This window comes from Callorhinus ursinus, unplaced genomic scaffold (genome assembly GCF_003265705.2).
Source record: "Callorhinus ursinus isolate GAN/ISIS: 27379988/994484 unplaced genomic scaffold, GSC_fseal_2.0 scaffold6, whole genome shotgun sequence".
NCBI lineage: Eukaryota > Metazoa > Chordata > Mammalia > Carnivora > Otariidae > Callorhinus > Callorhinus ursinus.
Genome location: NW_027397068.1, coordinates 785,000 through 801,613, shown reverse-complemented (window position 1 = coordinate 801,613; position 16,614 = coordinate 785,000). Strand labels below are relative to the sequence as shown.

Below are 16,614 nucleotides of genomic sequence, written 5' to 3'. Positions count from 1 at the left end.
CTACTGTCAGAAAGCTGTAAGTTTAATTGTAAATGCCTGTGTTTGGCACATTTATTGGCTTCTTTTGCTTGATCTTTATTTTGCATTCATTTCACACGTGTGTCCCTTAAGAAAAGATATTCACTATGAGAAAAGTAGTTTATGAAACTTGGCAGTGCTTTAGAGGTAATTGGTTCATCAGCTTGAATTGGTTTATTCATAAATGAATTATCTATGGCTAAAAACTAAGTCATTCAAATGATCAATGAATTAATTAATTAATCAATTATTCAACTCAATTATAATTTTAGAATGACCACTGGTGTTTAAGGCTTTTAGTATAAAGAAGAAAGAAACAAGATTTCTCCTTAGAGCTGTTCTTCCAGAGAGCTTATAAACAATCGGGCAGAAAAGAAATAGTAGCATAAGGTAATAGTACAATGTGAAGGGATAGCCATCCATCCTTCCATTTATCAATTATACTCTGGGACCGTTAAAGAACTACTAGAAATAGTCTTACTATCTTCTCATGTATCTTGGGATTTTGTTGATTAATGTTGATTTTTTTTCTAATTTTCTGGTGTGAAGACTATTCTCCTTGATAAATAAATCAAAAGCAAAATGGAAATCGAATAATATTGATTTAGTTTTCCAGAATTTCCAAGTGTTTTAATATTTTCTTTCTTTCTTTTATTGATTTCTATTTTGATTTCATTGTGGTAAGAAAACATATGTTTTATATAATGTCCAAAGATTTTAGTTTTACTTAGTAGGTGGAATAGGGGAAAAATACAACTACTTTATCATCTCAAATGTAGAAATCCTGGTGGTAGTTTCCTATGTAACAGGAATTTTCTCCTTCTTACTAACATAACCTCATTTTTGTTTGGGGAGGCAATGTGCCAAGTTAAAAATACTTACCTCCCTAGATTCCTGTGCCTTTAGGGGTGGTCATGTGATCAAGTTTTGGCCCCATAATAAAACAGCTAAAATCTACTGGCTAAGTAAAACTTCTAGAACAGCTATTGTTCTTCTAATAAAAAGGACACCTTCACCTTTCTTCCCTTCTTTCTGACTAATATGTATACATGATGCGTGGAGGTACAACAGCTATCTTGTGCCCAAGAGAACAAAAACCACCCACTAAGACTGGCAGAGAAAGAAGCCAAACAGAACTTGAATTCTTCATCAACTCCTTGAGCAACTGTACCATCCTTAAGGTTCCCACTGAAGGAGGGTTTATTATGGGAAAAAAATCCTATAGGTTTAAGCTATGTTAGTTGACTTTCTGTTATGTACACTAAACATAATCTTAGCAAGTTATTCATCCTGCTTTTTTCCACCCAATTTGGAATCAAGCTATCTTTTACTTCACCTTCAAAATACAGCTCGATGCAAGTTCCACTAGGATGACTTCCTTGGTCCTACCCTAAAACAGTATTTGGTGTTTGGTATGAAGGCCCCATTCAGCTGCCTTCACACCAAATACTACCTTCTTTCATGCTTTATCTCACTGCATTGTTTTTTAAATTTATCATCCTTTCTTCATTAAACACCTTCTTGAGAGCAGGCATTATGCCTTTTATTTGGCATTTTTTCCTCCATGTAATGCCAGGAATTTAAGCAGAGACCTGAAGTGGAACCAATTGACTTATACAGTAGTAAATACAAAGTAAAACAATGATCTTGGCTTGAACTATCTGGTTCAGTGGTCTGGCAGAATGTCACATACAAGCTCAGTCATTGCAAATAATGGTTTTCTGGCTGTCAGTTCTAGCACAGTAGCATCATAGCGGGGGAACAGAAAAAGCAAGCACCACTTCTCACCATGTTCTCCCTCGTATCACATGTCTCCCTCTGCCTCAGTGTTGGATGCCGTAGAGATCACTCACCAGTCGGTCCAGGGCTGGCCCAACAGAAAGGGGCCAATCACTGTTCTCCAACTACAGCCAGACTTGCCTGCACAGCAGTACCTGTGGCTCTAGCCTGGATTCCTGTACAGACATCTGGCTCTGGCAATGGCAGCTGGAGAGGGTAATGGGACCTCCTGCTAAATGAAGTTCAGTCAATGAATGGATGAGCTGCAAGAGTCACTTGCAAAGAGACCAGGAATGATAAGTTAACAACAACTCATTCAGACAGGTGCGTTTGCCATCTAACTCCCAAACCTACCTGTGGCATGAGGAGAAGCCATCTCCCATGGGAGAGAAGTCAATGGGGTGGGAGACCCTATGCTCACTATTGAGTCTTTCCAGGAACTAGGGCTTCAAGGCGCAAGGCTCCTGGTTCCTTCTTCGCTCAGCCACTCCTGACCTCTTTTTAATCTCACTCCCTGTGCTGCCATTGCTTCTCCTGCTGTGGCTTTTCCTTCTTCTCCTTCTCTTTCTTCTTCATTTCTTTTTCTTCTTTTCCAGCAGCAGCCGCAGCAACAGCAGGCATCAGTCTCCATTACTTTCCAAACTGAGGGCAGGTCTCACTGAGTGATGGAATCTGAGGAGCTTCTTTCTTTTTCTGGAAGAATTCCTCATCGGGTCAGGCTTCTCACTCTGCTGATTTCTCTTCTTCCTTCTCCTCTTCCTCATCAGGTATCAGAGAATATTTAGCTCCTTATGGTTCCATAAAACAATCCTTTGCAAAGTGGTCTTTATAGCCACACTGCTTGCAGGTGGTGTACAGGACAGCCTTGAGGGTGATCTGCCCAGTGTAATCATGGAAGGACTGCCTCTGCCTCTCTTCTTGCTCAGTGATAACATCGTTGGCATCAAGGTCTTTCTCAGTTCCCTGGTTGACAACTTTCATGGAGAGGGATAATTTTATCCCATCATTTTTCATCTGTCGGCCAATAAGCTTCTCCCCCACCTTTTCTCTGACATCTACCATCTCAGAAGGCTTATCCATGCAACAGGATGACCTGTGAGTTCGACGGACAAGACCTTGCTTCCAACAGCCTGGGATTTTGATAAAAGTTTCATAGTCTGTCACCATAACAACCTCTGGTTGGAAAATAGTGTAGACAGCAGGCAAGTCCTCCATGGTCTTGGGTCTTCCTGAATTAATCCTTAATGTTCTATGGCTCCTCCATTTCTTTTCTGTTAAATGTACTTCAAGTGTCTGTCAGCTCTTGGTCTCCTGGCCACAGCATTGTGTGAAACACCAAGACCCAGGCCTTTTTTGGCACTTTTATTTGGCAATTTGACAGGACTCAATAAATGTTTGTTATACAGGCAGATGAAGAAAATTTTCTAAATAACATTTGTTTCATTGCAGTTTGTTGTTGTTGTTTGCAACTATTTTCTAAGTAACTAGATTTATAGAATATGGCTGTGTTGGCATATTTCATTTTTCTTAGCACTACTGGAAATAGCTGAGACATTGGACAGGAATTATTGCCAGGGTTATATTAAATACATTTAACTAAAGTAAAACAACATCAATTCATCTGTTCTTTATGAAATTGGCAAGCCCACCTTCTCTGTGGTGCCAAATTTTGGATATATATGTATTTTGTATCTGAAAAGTAGTTATATGCCTAAGGATGTGGGGGATCTTCCTGTACAGATTTTTTTGATGTTTTGGCTCTCTAAAGTTCTCATGCGATAAATGGAATTGTTCTTCTGGGATCCATCTTGGAACTACTATATGCTTGCTCTTTGGCTGCCTGTGTGATGCTAGAATGCCTTTATGACCACCCCAAACCCTCACTGGTTTTGCCTGAGAAGAAGTGAACTACTTTTCCTTTCTGCTGCACACATCATCTTTTCTCTCCACTGTTGGAGTCTACTTTCCTCTCTCCCCTTTCTTAACTCCTGTCTGGGCTCATTTTTCAAATGACTCCAAGGGAAATCTCATATCTAGTAGCTCTCTGAGGGCAGAACAAATAGCTCTCAGTTCTAGTCTCTTATAATATCCTAAGAACAGAATGAGAGGTGTGGGAGTTTTCTGAAATGGAGCATGGAGGACTGAAGGAATGTCCAATAAGCTATTGCTTGCCTCCTATTTTCTTGATTTTTCAGAGGTGGATCCTTTCAGTGTATGCATTTCTTTTAAGAGGCATGGCATATATTTGAATATATTGAGGAACTCTGTAGAGCAAATATAGATTCATGCATTTTTTTGGACAAAGTAGAAGTAAAATTGTAAATGCATTATAAGTACATATATATATGTATATTTAAAAACATATTTCCTACCTACGATTATATAAAAACAAGGAAATTGCCTTTCACAGTGACATTGGGTGGATGTACATAGTGGTATATTTAAAATAAAAAATGTCAGTTAGATAAACAAAATACCATGATTATCAAAATGACACTGAGTCTGAAAATTACAAAGTAAAAAAAAGTATTATATCCTAACATACAGGAAAAAGTGTGGTGTGATGAGCAATATACAATACTAATGCTAGAATATTGTTTCTAAGGAAAAAAAACATGATTTTGAGTATACTTAACTCTATGAACCTCAGGTTTTTAATCTATAAAATAAAATGAATATTTAATATTAATAATAATTATTAATATTTAATGAGTATTTACTCTGCCTTTATCACAGAGTAATTGGAAGGATAATTAACATCATAAAAGTGAAAATGCTTTAATACCTCCAGAGTGCTACAGATGTAGGCTTTATTTAATATAGTTAATAAAAATATATGCAAACAATATTATCACCAGAAAAAGCCAGAAATCAAGAAGTTTCAATTTGTTAATTGTGGGAGAGGGTATATGCTACATGAGGGTAAAGTTCTACATGTTAAAAGCTTAGCTTTTTGTGTTTATTTAACAAAACGTTGCAATAGTGTTTTTTTCCAGAATATCTGAAATTCAAGTATGACCCAACAAACAGCTGCAGAAGATGCTTCTATATGGTTAAAAAGTTAAAAAATATAATAGCACATTATTAGAAAAAATCGAATAGTAACAGAAAGCTGATAATGAGCAGTTCCCATCCTACTCCCTTTCCTAGAAGCAAAGTTTTTTTTTTTAAAGATTTTATTTATTTATCTGACAGAGAGAGACACAGCGAGAGGGAGCACGGCAGGGGGAGCGGGAGAAGCAGGCTTCCCGTGGAGCAGGGAGCCCGATGCGGGGCTCGATGCGGGGCTCGATCCCAGGACCCCAGGATCATGACCTGAGCCGAAGGCAGACGCTTAACGACTGAGCCACCCAGGCGCCCCTAGAAACAAAGTTCTAATTCAGCTGTTTCTTCTGATATTTTTCCAAATTATATGTTTCTTTTTTTTTTTTTAAGATTTTATTTACTTATTTGAGAGAGCACGTGAGAGCACATGAGCAGGGGGAGGGACAGAGGGAGAAGCAGACTCCCTGCGGAGCAGGGAGCCCTGCAGCTGGATCCCAGGACCCTGGGATCAAGACCTGAGCCTGAGCCCAAGACAGATGCTTAACCAACTGAGCCACCCACGTGCCCCTGAATTATATGTTTCTAAGAATATTTTTTGGGTTGATGACTTTTAGATTCTACCATTTGACTTTCTATAATAAAAATGAAGATTTAGCTTTTTAAACCTCCCCAGCACTCCTCCATTTCTCTCAACTTTATCCCATCCAACACTGAAATCAAACCAAGGATTGCTTTCATCAATATTTATGCAAATACAGCTCCACTAGAGTCAAAGTAATGCACCTTGTGGCAAACCCTCACTTCTGAGGTTTTTGTATTGTACAATAATTGTCCTACTTTCCACATGCCCAGTTTGCTGTCTCAATATTTTTAATTTATACCTTCCCCTTTGTAGCTCTCCGTTCATTCTCCTTAATCTAGACTGTTTCCAGCAGCTACCTCACCTTGAGGTCTCTGTTCATTGTCTTCCTGATTTGATCCTATATTTTCTGAATCCCAGCTTTCTCTTTCTTGATTTACTCATGAATTTGCTGAAGAATGTTTTTCAGGACTTCCCGAGAAAGTCTCATGGGAGGTAAATGTGTGGAAATTTGGCACATATAAAAATGCCTGATGTTCTTGTATTCTCCCATGTGATGAGGGTTTGGCTGGGTAGAGTTTTAGTTTGAAAAGCATTTTTCACTCAGAATTTCAAAGTACTTGCTCCAATGTCATTTAATATTTAGTGCTGCTTGTGAGAAATATCAGTCTTGCTCCTTTGTTCATGACTTGTTTCTTTTAAATTTCTGGAGAATTTAGAATTTTATCTCTATGTCCTATACTAAAATTTAAAAATAATGTGTGCTCTGGTTATGGATCTGTTTTTATTCTTTTTTGCTGGGTGGTGGAAGGTTTTTTTAATTAGAAATGTATACTCTTTATTTCAGGGAAATTTTCTTGATTTCTTTCTTTAATACTCTCTTCTTTCAAATTTTCTTTATTCTCTATAAAACTAATTTGTTAAATATTAAATTTTCTATATAATACCTCTAAATTTCTTAATTTTTGCTCATAGTTTTCTTTGTTCTTTCTGTTTCTCTCTCCTCCTCTCTGCACATTCTATTTCCTTGATATTGTCTTTCAAAGTTTCTATTACAATTTTTTCAGCAATTATATTTTATGAAATAAAGAGTTATTTCCTGTTTTCTGATATTTTTCATTTCCAAAGTGTGGTGGGCAGATTTCTAAGAAGGCCTCCAAAATTCTTGTCATCTCATGTACACACCTTAAATAATTAACTCCTCTTGGGTGTGGGAGGAAACTATGATTATGATGGTATATTGTTTTCTTGACTATATTACTTTACATGAAAGAAAGGATTTTGCACAAGTAATTAAGTTATTGACAGTAGACTTTGACTTAATTAAGAGGAAGGTTGTAATGTGTAGGCTTGAGGTAATCAGTTGACTCCTTCAAAGGGAGCCCATTGGTCAGTGATAGCAGTCAGAGTTCTGTACTCCTGCTGGCCTAGAGGCAAGTAGCATTCAGGTTAAAAATGGATTATGGGGCCCACCTGAGAAGGAACTGTTGGGTGCTCTCTAGGAAATGAGAAAGAGCTGGCTTCTCTCTTTTGCTGGTCTATGGCTAGCAAAAAAACTCAGGGATTTCACTCAGTCCTATAACCACGAGGAAGTGAATTCTTTCACCAACCAGTTGGCTTGGAAGAAGAGTCTGAGCTTCAGATAAGACCCCAGACCTGGCCAACACCTGACTGCAGCCTTGCAAGACCCTGAGCAGAGGTACTGTAAGATAAAAAACTTATGTTGTTTTAAGCCACAGGTTTGTGGTAATTTACCACACAGCAATAGAAAACTAATACACACAGCAACTTCTTGTTTTGTGGATGGATTATCTTTCTCACCCACCTTCCCTCCATTACTTCATTTGTTCCTTTATTATTTTAGGCTCTTTTCTTGAGTTAAAAGCTCTCCTCAAATAGTGGTTATTTTTAGTCTTTCTATGTTTAAATGTGAGACATTAAGAAGGGAATCAGGTACCTGATTGAAGCCTTGTGACAAACAAGATTCCATTTAGGTAGATACAGCCAGAGATGTGGAGATCTTTTCTCTGTTCCTATTGAATTTCTCTGAAGAGAAATGTTTGAAACTCTGGCTAAGTGCTTAAGGCCTGCCTGGCTATCAGAACTCCCCTGTGAGCTAGGCAAGAAAGTCTGAGTGTTGACAAACTTAAAGGCTATCAGTTAAGTCCTATTTTCAGTCCTGAGCTAATTTCTACTATGACCATAAGCACTTTAAGTATTCCAGAGGAAATGCCTCAGATTCATCTTGCCTAGAGGGTAAATGTTTGGATGCCAGTGTTCTGTGTGTCTGTGTGTGGCCACTTTAAGTATTGACCTGAAATAAATCTCCTTTGCCATGTAGGCCTCAAAGCTGCCGTCCGTTGGGCATGTGGCTGGCCGCTGAGACCTCCTCATGTCTGAGCCATAAATCAGTTCTCTTCAACTTTGTATTCCCTTATATACACACTTTCGATGATAGGATTGACAAAAATGATCCATTTTTTTGAAATGGAAATTAACAGAAAACGTACTATTAAATGCAGTTTACTGTGCTGTGGAACTTTACTAAGATTATTTTTATGCACATGGAGGTTTACAATGCAGAACCATTTGAACTGTGAGGGAGGAGAGAAAAACTGATTTTTTGTTTTATTTTATTTATTTACTATTTTTTTAAGATTTATCTATTTGAGAGAGTGAGAGAGAGAGAACAAGTAGGGGAGAGGGAGAAGCAGGCGCCCCACTGAGCAGGGAGCCTGATGTGGGGCTCGATTCCAGGACCCTAGAATCATGACCTGAGCCCAAGGCCGGCACTTAACCAACTAAGCCACCCAGGTGCCCCTTGATTTTTTAAAATATGGTTTGGAATATAGGTTTGATAAATATGAATTATTCTATACTTTTATGGTTTTGAAGGTAGCTGCAAAAATAATGACTGACATCTGAGGGATTCAGTTGTCACAACTCCTCTCCCTTTCAGTTATTGTCTGGCTGAAGGCACCTGAGTATTTAACTGAGGGCCCCTTCACCAGGGGCGACAAATGTTTGTGGCCGACTATTGCACTCCTTCCATTGCTCACCACCCCCTTTTGCCCAAATGGCAATATTCTTGATGAAACAGAACCGAGGCTGCTCTGTTTATGGAAACTCTCTCACTGAGTCAGATAAATATCTCCATATATGCAGGTCAGATTAATCAGCCCCCTTGTAGGGAGTGGCTTAACTGTTAAGTAAATATTAGCTACTGTTTCTGCCTTCTAGGTGAGGTAGAGGAAAAAGAAAAAAAAATTAAAGTCATAAAACTACTCTAACAGAAAAAAAATCTATGACTCTACATTAAGAAATCATAAAATAAATTCATAGGACCTGTGTTAAGGAAGATGTAAATATCAGAGGTGTGAAAGACTCTTCTTGCCCCTAGCCCCAAGTCCTAATGAAATCTACAGGGATGCACGCATATGTGTATATAAGCATACAGAGGTTAAACTATTGCTATAGTGATATAAGTGAATTGCTGGAGTTGTATAAATGAATAATGAGATTTTAAAGTGGAAAGATTACATGGAAAAGAGTGAGATTTGAGCGGAGACTAATAATGTGCAATGAGTCACAAATATAGTGGTGTATTATTGCCATATTCCTTGTGTGTGAAGATCAGATCTATGTCTTCATAATAGCAAACAAAGAGGATTTGGGTTTATATTCAAAAATTCTATAAGATAAAGGAAAACTGACAATAATTGTTTCTAAATTGACATATAACTCATTCTTATTTCCAAAGAGCTTTTAGACTTTGAGGAATATTCATCAAGATTACATTTGAATTGTTCACTTATTTCAACTACATTTCTGGATTTTTGAAAATATGATATAATATTCACATTATTATTGCTTTTTTGGAGTGAGGGAGAAAGTAGTTATTATTATTAATATAAGTAATAACAAAGTTGTGATCGCAGAAGATAAGATCAGAAGAGTCAGCAGAAGTAAGAATCACAAAAAAATAAGAATCACATTTTATTTTTTAATTTGGTTTATTTGAAAATACCTATTGCAACAGCTTATGGGTATATAATATAATATAAACTGGTAATTATATTTAAAATATACATGTAATAAGAACACAGTAAATATGAAAAGAAGACCAAAAAAGACAAAAATATACTAAATGCCCAAACCAGACTAAGTACTAAGAAGACCAGATTAGGTGGTAGCTGATGTTATATGATTTCCAAAACATATTACTTAAGCTTCCACCCTCCCCTAGGAAGAAAATTCTAAGCTTTTTCTCCCTGCTTGTAGGTGATTTTGTATTTTTCTCTTTGAAATATGCTCTGGGGTATTCTGGTGGGTTATTTTGACATATATTATACATAAATAGAATAGATAATACCATCTTTTCTTCATGTGCTGATAACCAATTACTAAAAACCATGCAAAACAGAAGACATAGTAATAAATTGGTTAGCGAAAAGATGAAAAATCTATTCTGTGAAGTGACCTATTTACCTAGGTTGAGTGAATGATCCCTTCCTTGCAGCTTTAAGTATGTTTATTCTTTTCCAGTGCCCTGAACAGCAATATTCAGGCACCCCCCAAAAAGCAATTAAATTCATAGGGGATGACACTATCTTTCAGAATAAACCTAACCAAAGAGGTAAAGGATATATACTCTAGAAACTACAGAACACTCATGAAAGAAATTGAAGAAGACACAAAAAGATGGAAAAACGTTCCATGCTCATGGATCGGAAGAATAAACATTGTTAAAATGTCTATGCTACCCAGAGCAACCTATACCTCCAATGCCATCCCGATCAAAATTCCAATGACATTTTTCAAAGTCCTGGAACAAACAATCCTAAAATTTGTATGGAATCAGAAAAGATCCCAAATTGCCAAGGAAATGTTGAAAAAGAAAAACAAAGCTAGGGCTTCACGTTACCTGACTTCAAGCTGTATTACAAAGCCGTGGTCACCAAGACAGCATGGTACTGGCTCAAAAACGGACATATAGACCAATGGAACAGAATAGAGAACCCAGATATGGACCCTCAACTCTATGGTCAAATAATCTTCGACAAAGCAGGGAAAAACATGCAATGGAAAAAAGACAGTCTCTTCAATAAATGGTGCTGGGAAAATTGGACAGCCACATGCAGAAGAATGAAATTCGACCATTCTCTAACCCCATACACAAAGATAAACTCAAAATGGATGAAAGACCTCAATGTGAGACAGGAATCCATCAAAATCCTGGAGGAGAACATAGGCAGTAACCTCTTTGACATCGGCCATAGCAACTTCTTTCAAGATACATCTCCACAGGCAAGTGAAACAAAACAGAAAATGAACTTTGGGGACTTCATCAAGATAAAAAGCTTCTGCACAGCAAAGGAAACAGTCAACAAAACAAAGAGGCAACCCACGGAATGGGAGAAGATATTTGCAAATGACACTACAGACAACAGGCTGATATCCAAGATCTATAAAGAACTTCTCAAACTCAACACCCAAAAAACAAATAATCAAGTCAAAAAAATGGGCAGAAGCCATGAAGAGACACTTCTCCAAAGAAGACATACAAATGGCTAACAGATACATGAAAAAATGTTCATCATCATTAGCCATCAGGGAAATTCAAATCAAAACCACTTTGAGATACTACCTTACACCAGTGAGAATGGCAAAAATTGACAAGGCAAGAAACAACAAATGTTGGAGAGGTTGTGGAGAAAGGGGAACTCTCTTACACTGTTGGTGGGAATGCAAGTTGGTACAGCCACTTTGGAAAACAGTGTGGAGGTGCCTCAGAAAATTAAAAATGGAGCTACCCTATGACCCAGCAATAGCACTCCTGGGTATTTACCCCAAAGACACAGATGTAGTGAAAAGAAGGGCCATATGCACCCCAACGTTCATAGCAGCAATGTCCGCAATAGCCAAACTGTGGGAAGGGCCGAGATGCCCTTCAACAGATGAATGGATAAAGAAGATGTGGTCCATATATACAATGGACTATTACTCAGCCATCGGAAAGGATGAATACCCAACTTTTACATCAACATGGATGGGACTGGAGGAGATTATGCTAAGTGAAATAAGTCAAGCAGAGAAAGTCAATTATCATATGGTTTCACTTATTTGTGGCACATAAGGAAGAGCATGTAGGACATTAGGAGAAGGAAGGGGAAAATGAAGGGAGGGAAATCGGAGGGGGAGATGAACCATGAGAGACTATGGACTCTGAGAAACAAACTGAGGGTTTGAGAGGAGAGGGGGATGGGGGGATTGGTTGGCCCAATGATGGGTATTAAGGAGGGCACATTTTGCATGGAGCACTGGGTGTTACATGAAAACAATGGATCGTGGATCACCACATCAAAAACTAATAATGTATTGTATGGTGACTAACATAACATAATAAAATTTAAAAAAATAATAAAGTACATGTTCTTATGCATGCCACACTACAAACTGAAAAATGAAGCTTGGAAACATGCCTAAATAAAGTTATCAGGCTTCTCTATACACAATAGTTTTTTGTTTTTGTTTGGTTTTTTTCTTAGAAGACTAATATAAAGGGAGAGGAAACTTCTTTTATTTAGAAGTGGATTTGGGCAACTACTCTCACATATATCTATAAAATGAAATTTCTAGACTACCTTTAAGAAACCACTGCATCAGTAGAGCAATGAGCTAGGGCACACCTGGTTACCACAACAATGTGTAGTACCATTTTGTCTACTAATGCATCAATATTTGGAAGTAGCTACAGAATAAGGAGAATACAACCCCTCACTTTTCATGTTACTGATTGTTTATTCTCAGATTTTCAATTTGATTCTTTTAACAGTTCTATGACATATAATCTACTCTTTCCAATAATGAAATAGAAACTCTAATAGATTAAGTAAATTCTTGAAAACAAAACATTCTGTTTTTACTATGTGTCAGGAAATGTTCCATGCACCTTAAATTTATTGACATTTTCCCCCTCACAACAATCCTGTGAGACAAGTATTATTGAATTATTCCCATTTTACAGATGAAAAACCTGAGACAGAGAGAGGTTAAGTAATTTGGCCAGGTCAATGGTAGAACTGAGATCTGAATGCTAGGGATTCTAGTCATAAAGTTTGAAATATCACTACAATAAAATATATAAGATTGCAAGACCACTTCTTTAGTACCACAAAATGCCATATATAAAATGTCAGAATATTAAACTGTAAAATAAAAATTACAATCCAAAAAATTAGTTTTCTGTCAGTATATGCTTTAATCCTATCTTGATTGGGTGATGTACTTTACACTGAAATTAAGAAAACGCCATAGGGACCCAGCAGGTGCCATTGAGATGCCCCGTTCACTAACAAAGGAACAGAGACACTGGCTGAGGGCAGCAAACCTTGGTGCCAGGTCTTGGCTATACTTTTCCATAAAATCCAAACCACTCACAGTGGTGCAACCAATTTCCAGGACAAACTGTCAAATAGCAAAAATGCAGCAAGACCCTTCCCCAGAGGATCAGCATGGGTCTGTACTGTGGAGATCTCTAAAATTTAGAGCTTTGAAACCCAGCCACATGCCTGCAATAAAACACAGGAGTACTGTGCTGCCTGGCAGCTGAATAGCTCAGATGCAGGCATGGTGAAGGCAAGGATCTGGTGGAAGCTAGGGACACAACACGGGTGATTGTTTGCTCTTCTGTGAGGTCTTCCTGAAGAGTGGCAGTACAAACTCCCCAATCCAGAGACAAGACAGCTGGATGATGCCATTCTTCCCACCCCCATCATCACTGACCAATCTCAGTGAGCAAAACAGCACCATCCGTTGGAGGCTGCAGCCACTTATACCAAGCCGCCTCCCCCTGCACCTTGTAGGTTCATCTCCACTAGGGCAAGCCAGCCTGAAAATCATTGCAGCAGACCCCACCTCCAGAAGACCAGCCCAAACCCCTTCTATGCTCCAAGACTACTGATCATAGAGTGCTACAATCAAAGCTTCAGCTTGAGGGGAAATAGGATTTAGCTTTTTTTTTTTGGACCTCTTCCTAATATAGCCATTATTCAGGAGCTGGAATGCAACAGGCTTTCCTAACAAAAAACAGTGACCCAGATAAAATGACAAGACAGAGGAATTCACCCCCCCCCCACAAATAAGAAGTCACAGCTAGGTATTTAATCAATACAGATACAAGTAAGGTGTCTGAACCAGAATTTAAAACAATAATCATAAGGATAGTAGCTGAGCTTGAGAAAAGCATACGAGACACTAGTGAATCTCTTACTGCAGAGATAAAAATACTAAAAACTAGTCAGGCTAGAAAAAAAATGCTATAACTGAGTGGTAAAACCAAATTGGATGCAATAACAACAAGAATGGACAAAGCAGAGGAATGAATCAGCGGTATAGAAGATAAAATTATGGAAAATAATGAAGCTAAAAAAAAGAGGGAAAGAAAAGTATTGGATCACAAATGTAGACTTAGGGAACTCAGTGACTCCTTAAAATGTAATAACATTTGTATCATAAAAGTCCCAGAAGAAGAGAAAGAAAAAGGATCAGAAGGTTTATTTGAGGAAATTATAGCTAAAACTTCCCTAATCCAGGGAAGGAAACAGACATTGAAACCCAAGCACAGAGAACTCTCATTAAATTCAACAAAAGCCAGCCATCACCAAGACATATCATAGTCAAATTCACAAAATACACAGACAAGGAAAGAATCCTGAAAGCAGAAAGGGAAAAAAGTCCTTAACCTACAAGAGAAGACAAATTATGAACATAGCAATCTGTCTACAGAAATCTGGCAGGCCAGAAGACAGTGGCAGGAAATATTCAACACGCTGAATGGGAAAAATATGCAGCCAAGAATACTTTATCCAACAAGGCTGTCATTCAGAACAGAAGGAGAGATAAATAGTTTTTTCCAGACAAACAAAAGCCAGCCCTGCAGGAAATATTAAAGGGGACTCTGAGTGGGAAAGAAAGACCAAAAGCAACAGACTAGAAAGGAACAGGGAAGATCACCAGAAACACCAACTTTACAGGTAACATAATGGCACTCAATTCATATCTATCAATAATCATTCTGAATGTAAATGGACTAAATGTTCCAATCAAAAGACATAGAGGATCAGAATGGCTTAAAAAAACAAGACCTATCTATGTGCTGCCTACAAGGGAATTATTTTAGACCTAAAGACATCTCCAGATTGAAAGTGAGGGGATAGAGCTTCATCCTTGTGCACCATAGCAGCACAGGCACCAATCTTTGTATTGACCAAAAGATTTACAGAGAACAATGGAAGACAGGAATGTTTGAACACATGTATCTGCAGAGAGATGGAGATGAACACAGTATTGAAATGCATTTGCCTTATACCACTAAAGCCATGGAAAGCCATAAGGATGAGTTTACATTATTCCTGTACTGGTTGGAGCTCTGAGTGAATCAAAAGAACAGGAATTTGAAAAACTCTTTAGTAAATATCTAGTGGATCCTAGTAATCTCTTTGTGGTTTCTTCTGATTTCTGCCATTGGGGTCAAAGTTTCCATTACAGTTACTATGATGATTCCCAGGGGAAGATTTATAGATCCATTGACCATCTGGATGTGACTATTATAGAACAACTTGACCCTGTATCTTTTAGAAATTACTTGAAGAAATACCATAATCCTATATGTGGAAGATCCCATTGGGGTGTTATTAAATGCTATCACAGAGCTCCAGAAGAATAGAATGAATATGAGCTTTTCCTTTTGAATTATGCCCAGTCAAGCCAGTGTAGAAACTGGCAAGACAGTAGAGTGAGTTATGCAGTGGGAGCACTCACGGTCCACTGAAGCTCTGAATCCTCAGGGATGGAAAAAGGACAGTCTCTTCAACAAATGGTGTTGGGAAAACTGGATAGCAACATGCAGAAGAATGAAACTGTACCACTTTCTTACACCATACACAAAAATTAATTCAAAATGGATGAAAGACCTAAATGCAACATAGGAAACCATCAAAATCCTAGAGGAGAACACAGGCGGCAACCTTTTTGACATCAGTTGTAGCAACATTTTTTTAGATATGTCTCCTGAGGCAAGGGAAACAAAAGCAAAAATGAACTATTAGGACTTGATCAAGATAGAAAACTTCTGCACAGCAAAGAAAATAGTTGACAAAACCAAAAGACAACCAACAGAATGGGAGAAGGTATTTGTAAATGACATATCTGATAAAGGGTTAATATCCAAAATCTATAAAGAACTTATCAAACTCAACACCCCAAAACCAAATAATCCAGGTAAGAAATGGGCAGAGACATAAATAGACATTTTTCCAAAGATATCCAGATGACTAACAGACACATGAAAAGTTGGTCAACATCATTCATCATCAGGAAATACAAATCAAAACCACAATGAGATACCACCTCACACCTGTCAGAATGACTAAACTTAACAACTCAGGAAACAACAGATGTTAGTGAGGATGCAGAGAAAGGGGAACACTTTTGCCCTGTTGGTGAGAATGCAAACTGGTACAATCACTCTGGAAAACAGTATGGAGGCTCCCAAAAAGTTAAAAATAGAACTACTCTATAATCCAGCAATTGCACTACTAGGTGTTTATCCAAAGGAAACAAAAATACAGACTCAAAGGGGTACATGCACCCCAATGTAAGTCACTTCACTTCAGTTGACTGTTTGGGCTTTAAAATTGGAGTGGTTAGTTTCTCACTTCCTGAATCGATAGTTTATATATCTGAAACATTCTAGTTCCTTTCTGTGGCTATTTTGACTTTTCATTTAAATTATGAAACATTTCAAACTCTCCTGAAGTTTTGATATCCTTTTTTAAAATTTATTTGTTTTTTTAATTTTTATTTTATTTTATTATGTTAGTCACCATACAGTACATCATTAGATTTTGATGTAGTGATCCATGATTCATTGTTTTCATATAACCCCCAGTGCTCCATGCAATACGTGCCCTCCTTAATACCCATTACTGGGCTAACCCATCCCCCTTCATCCCCCTCCGCTCTAAAACCCTCAGTTTGTTTCTCAGAGTCCATAGTCTCTCATGGTTCATCTCTCCCTCTGATTCCCCCCGCTTCATTTTCCCCTTCCTTCTCCTAATGTCCTACATGCTCTTCCTTATGTGCCACAAATAAGTGAAACCATATGATAATTGACTTTCTCTGCTTGACTT

The 16,614-nt window shown here is 37.8% G+C and overlaps 2 pseudogenes; one reads left to right on the top strand and one right to left on the bottom strand.

Annotated features, from left to right (window-relative positions):
* Window positions 1-2,417: 2,417 nt before the first annotated feature.
* LOC112813833 (zinc finger CCHC domain-containing protein 17 pseudogene) lies at window positions 2,418-3,030 on the bottom strand (annotated as a pseudogene).
* A 10,145-nt stretch (window positions 3,031-13,175) lies between these two features.
* LOC112813828 (protein MEMO1-like) lies at window positions 13,176-15,254 on the top strand (annotated as a pseudogene).
* Window positions 15,255-16,614: the final 1,360 nt, after the last annotated feature.